Source organism: Glycine soja, chromosome 2 (genome assembly GCF_004193775.1).
Source record: "Glycine soja cultivar W05 chromosome 2, ASM419377v2, whole genome shotgun sequence".
Taxonomy (NCBI): domain Eukaryota; kingdom Viridiplantae; phylum Streptophyta; class Magnoliopsida; order Fabales; family Fabaceae; genus Glycine; species Glycine soja.
In genome coordinates, this window is record NC_041003.1 from 42,500,013 (window position 1) to 42,511,203 (window position 11,191).

Below are 11,191 nucleotides of genomic sequence, written 5' to 3' on the forward strand. Positions count from 1 at the left end.
TTGCTGTTCACAACGCGCCATTCATATATGAGGAATAGAGATCCACCGTTATTCGTCAATTTGGGCCACGTTTGGTTAACCCTCTTCATAGTTTGTTACGAATGAAGAGGCATTACTATTTGCACCCACCAATTGCTATTAAAGTTCTCCACTTTTTTAGAAAATGTTTTTTTAACGAAAATATTCCTAATCTTTGACATCCCATGACCCAGCCAAAAATTTTCATTAAGTGCATTTGTTTCAAGAATTAAAATTTTATTTTTGAGGACGTATATATGGAAATATTACATTCTCATATTTATTACAAGTTTTAATAAATTATTTTCGTGTATAAAAAAATATATTTTTGGGTATTATTTATTCTTGGGAAAGTTATTACTCCTCTTTTTACTACTTTTATAACTTTTATTTTTATTATGTTTTCTTACATTTTCGTTCCCATGAGAATATTAGAAGTTACTTCTTTTTATTTAAATTATTTTTAATTTTAAAATATATTCCTTCAAATATCAAAATGTAACCAAAAATTTTTTTAAATATACTCAATAATAACATTTCTAGTTATACTATTCTTAAAAATATGATTTTTGAGAATATAATACAATTGATATCTTGAAACAAACGCTTATTATGTATTTCGATAAGAATTTGTTAAGATGTATAGTAGAAACATGTTTTTGTTTTGTATCTCAACAAGATATACAACCCAAAACATGTTTTGAAAACATATTTTCATTGTGCATCTTGTTAAGATATACAACGGAAACATATTTTTATTGTATATTTGGATAAGATATACAATGAGAATGTGTTTCTCCTGTATATTGTTAAATATATACAATGGAAACTTATTTCTCATATGCTGTAGGAATGCCAAACGTTAAGGATATTTTAGTTTTAAGAAAAATTGAAAAACTAGGGGTTTAAATAGCAATTTAGGGGTGCGGATGGTAAAAATGATGAGTTTGGTAACCATTTATTGTGACCAAAAGCAAAAAGGTTGTTAAGCATGCCTAACATACCTCATGTTAGGAGTTGTTATTGGTCCCAATCGCTTTGCTATTCGTCGTTATTGTTAATAAAAAAATTCCAAAATCTCCAAAATACACAACAGAATCACGATTTTGTTGTATTAGAGGGGGTGTGAAAAACGTTGTACAACAAAATTGTGTTTTTGTTGTATATTTTATTGTTCAATGTACAATGAAATCATAATTTTGTTGTATTTCTTTCACACCCCCACTAGTGCAACAGAAGTCACGATTTCGTTGTGCATCTGGGTTTGTGAAAAAAGTGCCTAATGGAATCATGATTTCAATGTTCGAGGGAAAGGAGATAAATACAACATGTACAATAAAATTATATTTGTGTTGCACAATATATAACAAAATCAAACGTCTGTTGTGCATTTTTTCCTTAAAAAATGTACAACAAAATTGAGATATAATTGTACACTATGCATCAGAATCCAACTTCTTTTATACATTTTAAAAAATGGAATAACAATAAACCGTTGTGTAACAATTTTCTTACACAACAAAGTTATGATTTCATTGTGTAATAAAAAACCTGAAAAATAATATGAAATCTTGCTTTCATTATGTTTACGAAAAAAAAAAAAAACTAAACAATGGAGACTTGCGTGAATGAGGAGAGGGAAAAAGGAAATGAATGAAGGAATAAATAAAGAGAAAGAGAAAAAAAAATAAAAGGAATGTAGAAAGAAAAAAAAAAGGACTAGGGAAAAAGATATTTTGATATTTGCTCTTTGCTAGTAGGGGCCAAGAGGTATTAGGTTGGTGCCAATGGTAATATCCCTCATGTTTAATACCATGTTGGTCTGGTCCAACATATGTGGAAACATCTAGTACCCCTCTGACCTACTTCATTCTTGTAAAATGCAATATGTTGAACTAGTGCAATAATTCATATCATGCACAAAATTTAATACTATAATACATCATATATGAGAACATGACATGTGTTAAAGAACATGTGACATGTCATGTTCTCAAAAAACATATTAGTCAAACTATTAATTTTGACTTATCGATGATAAAAACAAAATTATGTTGATAAATTATTTTAAAATAAATCCATATTAATATTTTATTTATAAAAATGATCCAAAATGGTCAATCACTCATCTCTAGTCCTACACATAAAAAAGTAGATGTATTTTCTTTTGTCTAAGTTAAAAAACAAAATTCTTTTTTAGATGTATTAGTTGCTAGTAATTTGTTTTTTGAAACACAATATATTGGAGAGTAGAGTATATTTCTAATATTTTTCTTGATTGATCGGAAAAAAAATTAACTTAATTGATTGAATAATGAAAAGATGTGTAAATAATTATAAATTATTTGCACTATTTTTTATTTTCACGAACAAACGGAAAAAAAACAAAATTGAGTTAATTGATAAGATGGAACTACATTAAATTGAATTATATTGAGTTGGAGTTGTTACACGTGATCTTCTATTAATTACATGTAGTTATTTGGGTATTAAAGTAAACTTTCCTTGGTGTGTCCGATGATACTAACTTTAGAATATGAGTCAACATCCTTAAACTTTTCTTATAATACACTATCGAGACCATCCCACACTTTTCTCTATCTCTGAGCTTGCATTATTTGACTGATGATTGACACTTGTCCATATCTTTAACTTTTACAACATTCAGGGCATGAAAGTCCATGTTTATAATTCCTACTGTTTAATTATATTATCTTCGCGTAGTTCTATGCCCTTGATTTTCTCCTAATTATTCTCCGAGGATATCCATTGGTTAATTTTAATTTCTTTTAGAACTGTTGAATCTCATTGATTGGGACATCCAACATGGTTCACGTGGTTTCAGCCAATCAAAAGCTAAGCAACAGGAAACTTTCATGTTTCAATATTCTTCCGTCCCCAAAAAAAAATCTTCATCCGTACTCAAGTTTATATAATCAATTAATTAACTTTCATATGAACCACTAGCTAGATTGAATTAGTGGGGGAATTTGGATAATTTGTGCGAGGTTTATAATTCTAATCTTATATCACTATACACAAAATACAAAAATATCAACATTCATAGTTAAGCTTGAGTTACAAACAATTCCCTTTTTCTAATATAATAACTCGAGTTTGGATACTATGAATGAAAAATAAAGAGAATCTCATAAAAAAAAAGCTTATTGAGTTAAATTTGAATTAATTATACCCTACAATAACATTAAAATTTAAGAATTTTAGACAAAAACTAAATAAAAGCCATTCTAAAACCAAAATATGGAGAGCCAAATAAGAAATTAACATGTGTATGTAAGAAATGAGAATAGGCCTAACTAATACTAAGGATTAAATAAATTGAATTTTAAAAATTTTAGTAGAAGAAAAAACATATTTTACCTAAATAAAAAAATTGGACGGTACCGGGGCATGATCCCCCTTAGGACAATGGTCTCCGTACTCATTTTATTAATTAATAGAACTATTAGTCTTTTTTTTATAAAATATTATTGTAAACTTTCATGATTCGAAAATCATTAATGTTTCAAAATATATTCTTCTATATATAAAATTTTATGTGAATAATTTTACTCTAGTAATTACACGGTCGAGAATTAATATTTACTGTAAAAGTTTTGATAAAAAGGGTAACAATAATTATCCATATCCATGAGATTTCCGTTTCTTTTTTTCTTTCTGAAATGTATGGGGGGTTTGCCTAGCACATGCACGTTGTCCATTCCAATTATGGAAGGTTCACTTCACAATCCTATAAAGTGCCACTGTGACCCTGTCCTAGGCTGCTTGCCGCTATGATCGATATTAATTCACACCTTATTATTTCACTTCACAAATAGGATGAGGATGTGCTATTTGGTACACATCTCGAACGGCTAGCTATAATGTTCAATGGGCTGCACGTGGCAGCACTCAGCAGCTAATAAAGTGGTATTTATAAAAATGATCCAAAATAATCAAGCTTTGGGAGAACACAAACACAAGAAGAGTACTTTAATAGAGTGGTACCTTGAGCAGTTATCACATATTATTTCACTTTTTTTTTGGTAATATATTATGAGTGCGTTTGATTCCTCAAACAACACAAGAAAAATAATATAGAACAAATATATAATTACAGAGATTCTTTTTATCATATATATCATTTGGTGCACAATGAACAGTAAAAATAAAATTTTCTGTAACACCCTTTAATTATTATCTATCTTAATATATTTCATATTAATATATATTTTTAAAAATTTCAAACATAAAAGGTCAGAAAAGTTTTGGACCCAATTTGTTTCTTCGAACAGAGCCCACACGTCCTTTGTGACACATTTTTCAAGATTGTCTTCGCACCTCAGATCCTTGATGTCCACTACAACGTCTCCGACGACGATGAACGGGCCAAATCCATTTTTAAAAAAATCAAAGCTCTATCACCAACCCACTTTAAAAATTGAAGTTTTATCCTTCGCCATCAACATCACCATATTTGACATGGTGGTAGGAGTTTGACAACATCATTTTTGGCCTAGGCGATGAGACTCTGATATGAAATGTTGATGGATGAATGGAGTGCAAAAGAGAAAGGAGTGTCCTCTGATATACAAAACGTTTAAAACCTTGGTTAGGAGTAATTTTGTACTCTGAGATGCGTGAAAGAGAATTGCATTTTTTGTTTGAAGACATCATTAAGAAAAAATCAAACATTGTCGCTCAAGGCTTCACTCTCTGACGTTGAGCTTGAAATTTCTAATCATAATCAATGCACAAAGAATACAAACACTCTCAGTCAAGGCTTCCATTTTTTACATCAAAATGTTAAGTCTTATTTTCCGGGAAATGGAAAGTGAAGGCAGTGTCATTTTGGTTCAAAAGATTTGTTTGTTTAAAAGGTTAAGCAAACATTTTTTTAAAAGATTTTTAACTATTAGAAAATTAACCCCCTTGAATAATTCAAAAATAACACGTGCCATTCCAGCCGCATCATCCTTTAACGTACAAATAGACAACATGGACTAAAATAGATGACAAAAGGAAAGATTAAGAATTTGACCGGTCAAGCTTTTGTCCAAGAAATAAAATAAAATATTAAAAAAAATTAAGGATTACAAATTTAATTAATCCTTTATTTTTTATAAATATTAAAATTATAAATAATTGTTTTTGATAACAATTAAATAAGAAAACAAACTATATTTATTTTTAAAAAGATTGTTTTAAAGTTCTTGGTTTTTTAATCATTTTTATATATTATTTGAACTAAAATGTAATTAGTATTAAAATGTAATTAAAATTGTAGAAAAGGGTGTGGTGGGTTACTCATGAATTTCCTCACCCCATAAAACTCAACAAGGATTGGTTTGAATTTAATTTTTTAAATCCATCTCTTTTAAACTAAACTCGAGTTCGTCATGCATTTTATTGGGACGAGGATAAAGAAAATCAAATCCACCATCGATCCACTCCATTGTTATGCATACATACAACTAAATGACCTACTTTTGGCTTGCTACTTTCACTTTCACAAGCTTACGAGATTCAATATTTAATGAGATTACAGTACTCTTTCAATAAAGCATGACATTTGCACTCTCCATGACAGTATCTTTAGAATGTGTGCAAGTTGTGGAAAGGATATAATGATTATCGCGCATGAGATCAATGTTTTTTTTAATCGGTAAATGTTAATTGTTAGTTTTTGTTAGTAGGATAATTCGAACTTGCGACCTATCCCTCTCTCCCATATGAGATCAATAGTTTTTGTTAGCAAGAGATCAAATTGTTATAGTGCCATATGTCATGATGTTATGTTCCTCACCCTCGTGGAATATGGTGATGATCTTCATTTGATATTTGGTAAGTGACTCCGATCCATCCTACGGTTCCACTCTTCGAAGTTGGAGTGAGATGAGGTTAGAGGAAACAATGGAAAGGAAGCGGAATGTAATCTTGAAAGTTGGCTAAGTGAGTATTGAAATTGATTTGTTTTTCTAGTTGAAAAAATTCCATTCCAAGGGTTTTTTAGCTCCCAAATTAAGGCAAGGATAGTAGTTGTAACACAAAATGAAGATGCAATGGATATGAAGAAGGTGCATAATCCCAGCCCCTATTGGTTGGAATATAAAGGTCATTTCATGTGTGTACCACCAAGGCACCTAAGGTGCTAATTAGGAGGCTTCGTTAAAGATAAACACGAGTTAATGGAATAAACTAATGTAAAGGATAAAATACAAATTTAGGGACAAATTTTAATTTGGTCATATTCAAAGACTATTATCACAATAAATGTCAAATTTGGGAACTAAATGAAAGGATTTACGACTTTCGCATCTAGCTTTAAACGACGAATTACATATTTATTTTTTTACCACATCTGGGGACTACGTTAGGGTTTACTCATATAAGTTTTGAGTTATCAAATGCTATTTTTATTTGAATAAAAAATAAAAATCGAAATAAACATTAAATAAGGGTGACAACTATAATGTTTCCCGGTGCCAAAAGTACGAGACACTAGTGTCAGATTCACGGACAAACGGCATCGAAATATCAGGGTTTTTGACAGGGTCGTGACCGGTGGATTCCTTATTTAGTAACCTTAAAAAACCAAAAAGGAGAAGTTCCGTTCTTTATGAACCTTCCTTTCCCATCTCTCCATATAAAAAGCGACACGTGCCCCTTTCCCTTCATCGTACCTGGGATCTTTTTCGAGTACTCGGCGAGTTTTTTCTGTTTTTGCAACCTTCTTTGCTCGTTTTTGACACACATGCCCTTCACAGATAGAACTGGGACCAGATATCTTCGGTCTGGTAAACCATTGTGGAATCCTGCGATTCTGATTAAATTAAGCAAAATTAAATATTATCCACTACACCAACTAAACCAATCATGGTTCTTCATGCTCTATGATGAGATGCATAAAGTGCACTTTCTTCACGTGATTTTACCTCAATTTATGGATCCACTTGCATTTCTTCCACTACAATAGTGAATTTAGTATGTTTCTCCGCGCCCCTCATCAACCCTGGTGGCCTCATCCTCCCACCTTGCCAATACTGAATGGGAATACTCTCACACAGAAATTAATTATATTTGTGGCACAGTAAACACATCAAGGGGTAAGTAACTAAAGATTCACCGTTGGCAGGTTCTTTCTTCAATTTTATAAATTTGAACTTATGAATAAATTCTTATACAAAAGGATATAATCTAACGCTCAAAACGAAGATTAATACTTAATTAATATTTTTTTATCATGATATATTGATACTGAGTATCAACTTATTTTTTTATAATTAATTTTTGTCAAAAAAAAAACCTGAGAAATCATCTTTAATAAAAAAAAATCGTTCAATCATTTTTTTTTTCATTCCTGAAATTTCAACCCAAAACTTTACTTGATCAAGATGACTAATCTCGGTACTACTTGAAAAATACCGAATGAATATAAAAACCTATTAAAGCAATTGTTTGTGTATAATCATTTATGCCCAAGCATAAGCGCTCATCTCTCAAAAAAAGTTGGATATAATATTACATTATTCACCCAACATCAGGGCTGTCCCTTCCAAGTCAGAAGGCATATGCAATGATAAAAAATAAAATAATTCAATTTGTAATATTCTTTCACATATAATGATAACAATATTAACAAAATAAATGTTGTCAGATCATTAATTAGGAAAATAAAATCAAGCTATATTTAATTAAAACAAAAATATCCCGTGTTAAAAACATAAAATTAATTTAATATTTATTTTTAAACTAATTAAAATATTTCATTAATCGATACTTGTTAAGAACACTCGCAAAATTATTAGTTAGTTATACTTATCTCCTTTATTTTTATAATTATTGTTAAGAAGACTAGTGTGCATATAAATGTTTATAATGATCTCTTTTTATTTTATTTGTGTTTTAGAAGAAATGTTTTATATGTCATTTAAAAATAAAATAGTATCAATAGCAAAAAAAATATTAATTATTATGTTTCAATTAATTCTATCTTATATTTACCTGTTTTCATTATTTTACATACTTCTTAGAAAGCAAAAATAAACAATGGATTTTTTTATATCCTACATAAAAAATCATTACTGTCTCTCGATCTAATGAATCTGAGACCAATTTCGCTTGCAATGAATGCTGATTAAGAGTATTTTACACATAAAGATAATCAAATATAAGTTTTTTTATTAAATAAATTGTTAACGCACATATACATGCTGAAATCTTATACCATTACATCAACCATATAATTACGTTTAATACCATATTATTTTGGCTCAACCAAATAGACACGACAATTTTGCGAATCAAACAATTTGCAAAGTCTCTCTTGATGCAGATTGACAAGAGGGTAGACCCATGAACTTAAAAACAGTTTTTTTAATCTCATTTTACATATATCAAATGGTTTAATAACTATTTTTTTAAAAAAATCATTCAATTAGTAACTAATTATTAACTTTCAAATTTTAGTTTCTTAACTAACTTTTAAGTTTTCAATTAATTTTTTTAGCTTTGAGCTAACATATGCACTATTTTTTTAGGAAAAAAAATCATTTAGAGTTTAAGGGTTTCGAGTTTAATTATTAATGTTAGAGTTAAGGGTTTTTACTTCTTTAAAAAATCATGTAAGAAAGTCATTAATGTTAGGGTTTTAATTTCTTAATTCAAAACATAAATTAAGAATGATTATTTAATTATAACTTATTCAGTTCCATTATATTTCCATCATATGCTTCTTCCATAAAATCCTTTTCAATGCATTTATATCTTTTTGGAAAAAAAACTTTAACAATATAATTTAAAGGAAAATACGTAAATAATAACTTTTGCCTTAATTATAATCTTAAGATATTTTGCGGATAACTATCTTATCCGACTTACAGGATAGTCATGGGAGACCCACGACTATGGATTTTACTAAAAATATCTTAAATTTCCCATGGAAACCAGAATATAATTCGTATATCATAATTCATACATTATCAATGTTATCACAGGCCGGTGCAAGACTACTAAAGTATATGCTTTGGGCCTTCGATCTCCTTTTATAAAGCCTCATTTTTTTTGGTTTAAATGTATGTGTGTGTATAATATTGTTATTAGTAAATATTTATTTTAAGGAAAAATAGTTTTAAAAAAGTTACATATTATTAGTTGATAGATAATAATTAAAAAATTCTAAAAAAGTAATCCCTTTAAATTATTTAAAAATATTATTTCTCTTTTCATAAAAATCTTTACTCATTTTTACAAATAATTAAGTTCTTCATATTTTAAAAATAAACCTCTTATATCTTATTTACTTTTCAAAAATATTTTTCTAATTGGCATAGAGTAAATGTTATTGCACTAAGAGAGTATAGCTTAATTAGTTGAATAAAATATATGAATGCTATAAATCATCTGTTGAATTCTTAGGGATAAAAAATATTAATGTTATTACAAAGTCCTCCCATAAATCCCTAAATAATCCGTCTGCCGCACTTTCTGAAAGTGATAGAGTGATAGTGTTCTCCTGTTATTTGAGTCATAAACAAACATACTAGTTTTACTCTCACACGGCAAAAAAATACCGCTAGTCCATTATTATTTGTTAATTAATAATTAAATTAAATATAAATATGTACTTTTTTCCATTTAATGTTTAACTTTATTTTGAATATTTTTCTATATCGCTTTCATTATTATTACATCCCACTATAGAACGTCCTCTAGAAGTTATTATATCTACTCCAATGATTAAAATAAAAGTTACATGTCATAATCAAATATCTATGTTAGGTTCATATGACATTTAATATAATCTCTATTAAAGTTAACAGACTTATTATAATTTATAATTAGATGAGTATGTAGAATTGTTTTACATTGTTAATATATAAATTTTTTCTCTTAAAATAAAACAAAATAATATATATTTTAAGGTTTATTTTATATATTTCAAAAAGATAATTAGAATAATACTGAAATGATGAAAATTTCAAGAAAATAATATTCTTTTATTTCAAGCACATATATATAAAAGAAAATGTTATATTTTAGTAAAGAATGAAATACAAATTTCAAGAACAATGATTGAGCATATTGTCTATTTAAGTAACAAAAAGAAAAATAAAACCATACAAATTTATTAAATTTTGTATATAACAATATGTAGTACTACTATTTATTTACTTCTACTAAATCATACAAATTCATTTAGCCCTGAATAAAGCAATATTAAGTATTGATACTTTTATTAAATTAAATGAATTTGTATGTTTTTACATTTCTTTTTATTACTTAAATATACAACATGATTAAATGGTTTTGTGGTATAAATGTTACACCACCATTTAAACAATATGAAATCACATGATTGAAGAGTGTACATACAATCACATCATCGTTTAGTGATAAAAATAAAAATAAATGACAAAGACGGTAAAGTATAGACATAAAATTGGTTTAGAAATCTTGAGCAATCAGTAAAAATTTAAGAACTAAAAATAAAAATCCTAAAAGATTTAAGAATAAAAACAAACAACCTTTAAATTTAAATAAAAGAAATGATATTTTCATGCATAAAAGCCACATAGTGTATTAGAAAATTATGAATGGAGACTCCGAACTTATTTAACACTCGAGAAAGAAAGAAAAACAATATAAATTATAGAAAATATAAAAAGACAAATAAAGAAAAGTATTATATATCAATGAAGTATATAATTCGCGAAGGCATACGTATCTTCACTCTAGTATATTACATATAAATCGACGCAACAGGCATTATATATTACTACTATTTTATTTATTTATTTTAATGAACATGCATTATAAATTTATAATAGTCACGCGAAAAGCATTTTGGCGGTGCAAAGTACAAAATGTACAACGGAATGAGGGCATATTAGACAATGCACAAAAAATTGCGATTGCACTTTCGCGGTACACAGCGTATTCCTGGCGATTATTTGAAAGAAGTGCCATTTCCCAAAAAAGCAACTACGGTACAATCTACGGCATGCGTATTCGTAGCTCCACGCGTCAGCGTAGCACCGGTGGTCAGCACGACTAACGAGGAACATATAAAATGAGCGAATCATCTCTCGGGCACGAGAATCTGATTGGGCCACGTGACACTTCAGGAAAACCACTAGTGGTTTTTATTGGCCCCATTCAGCGGTTTCACTGC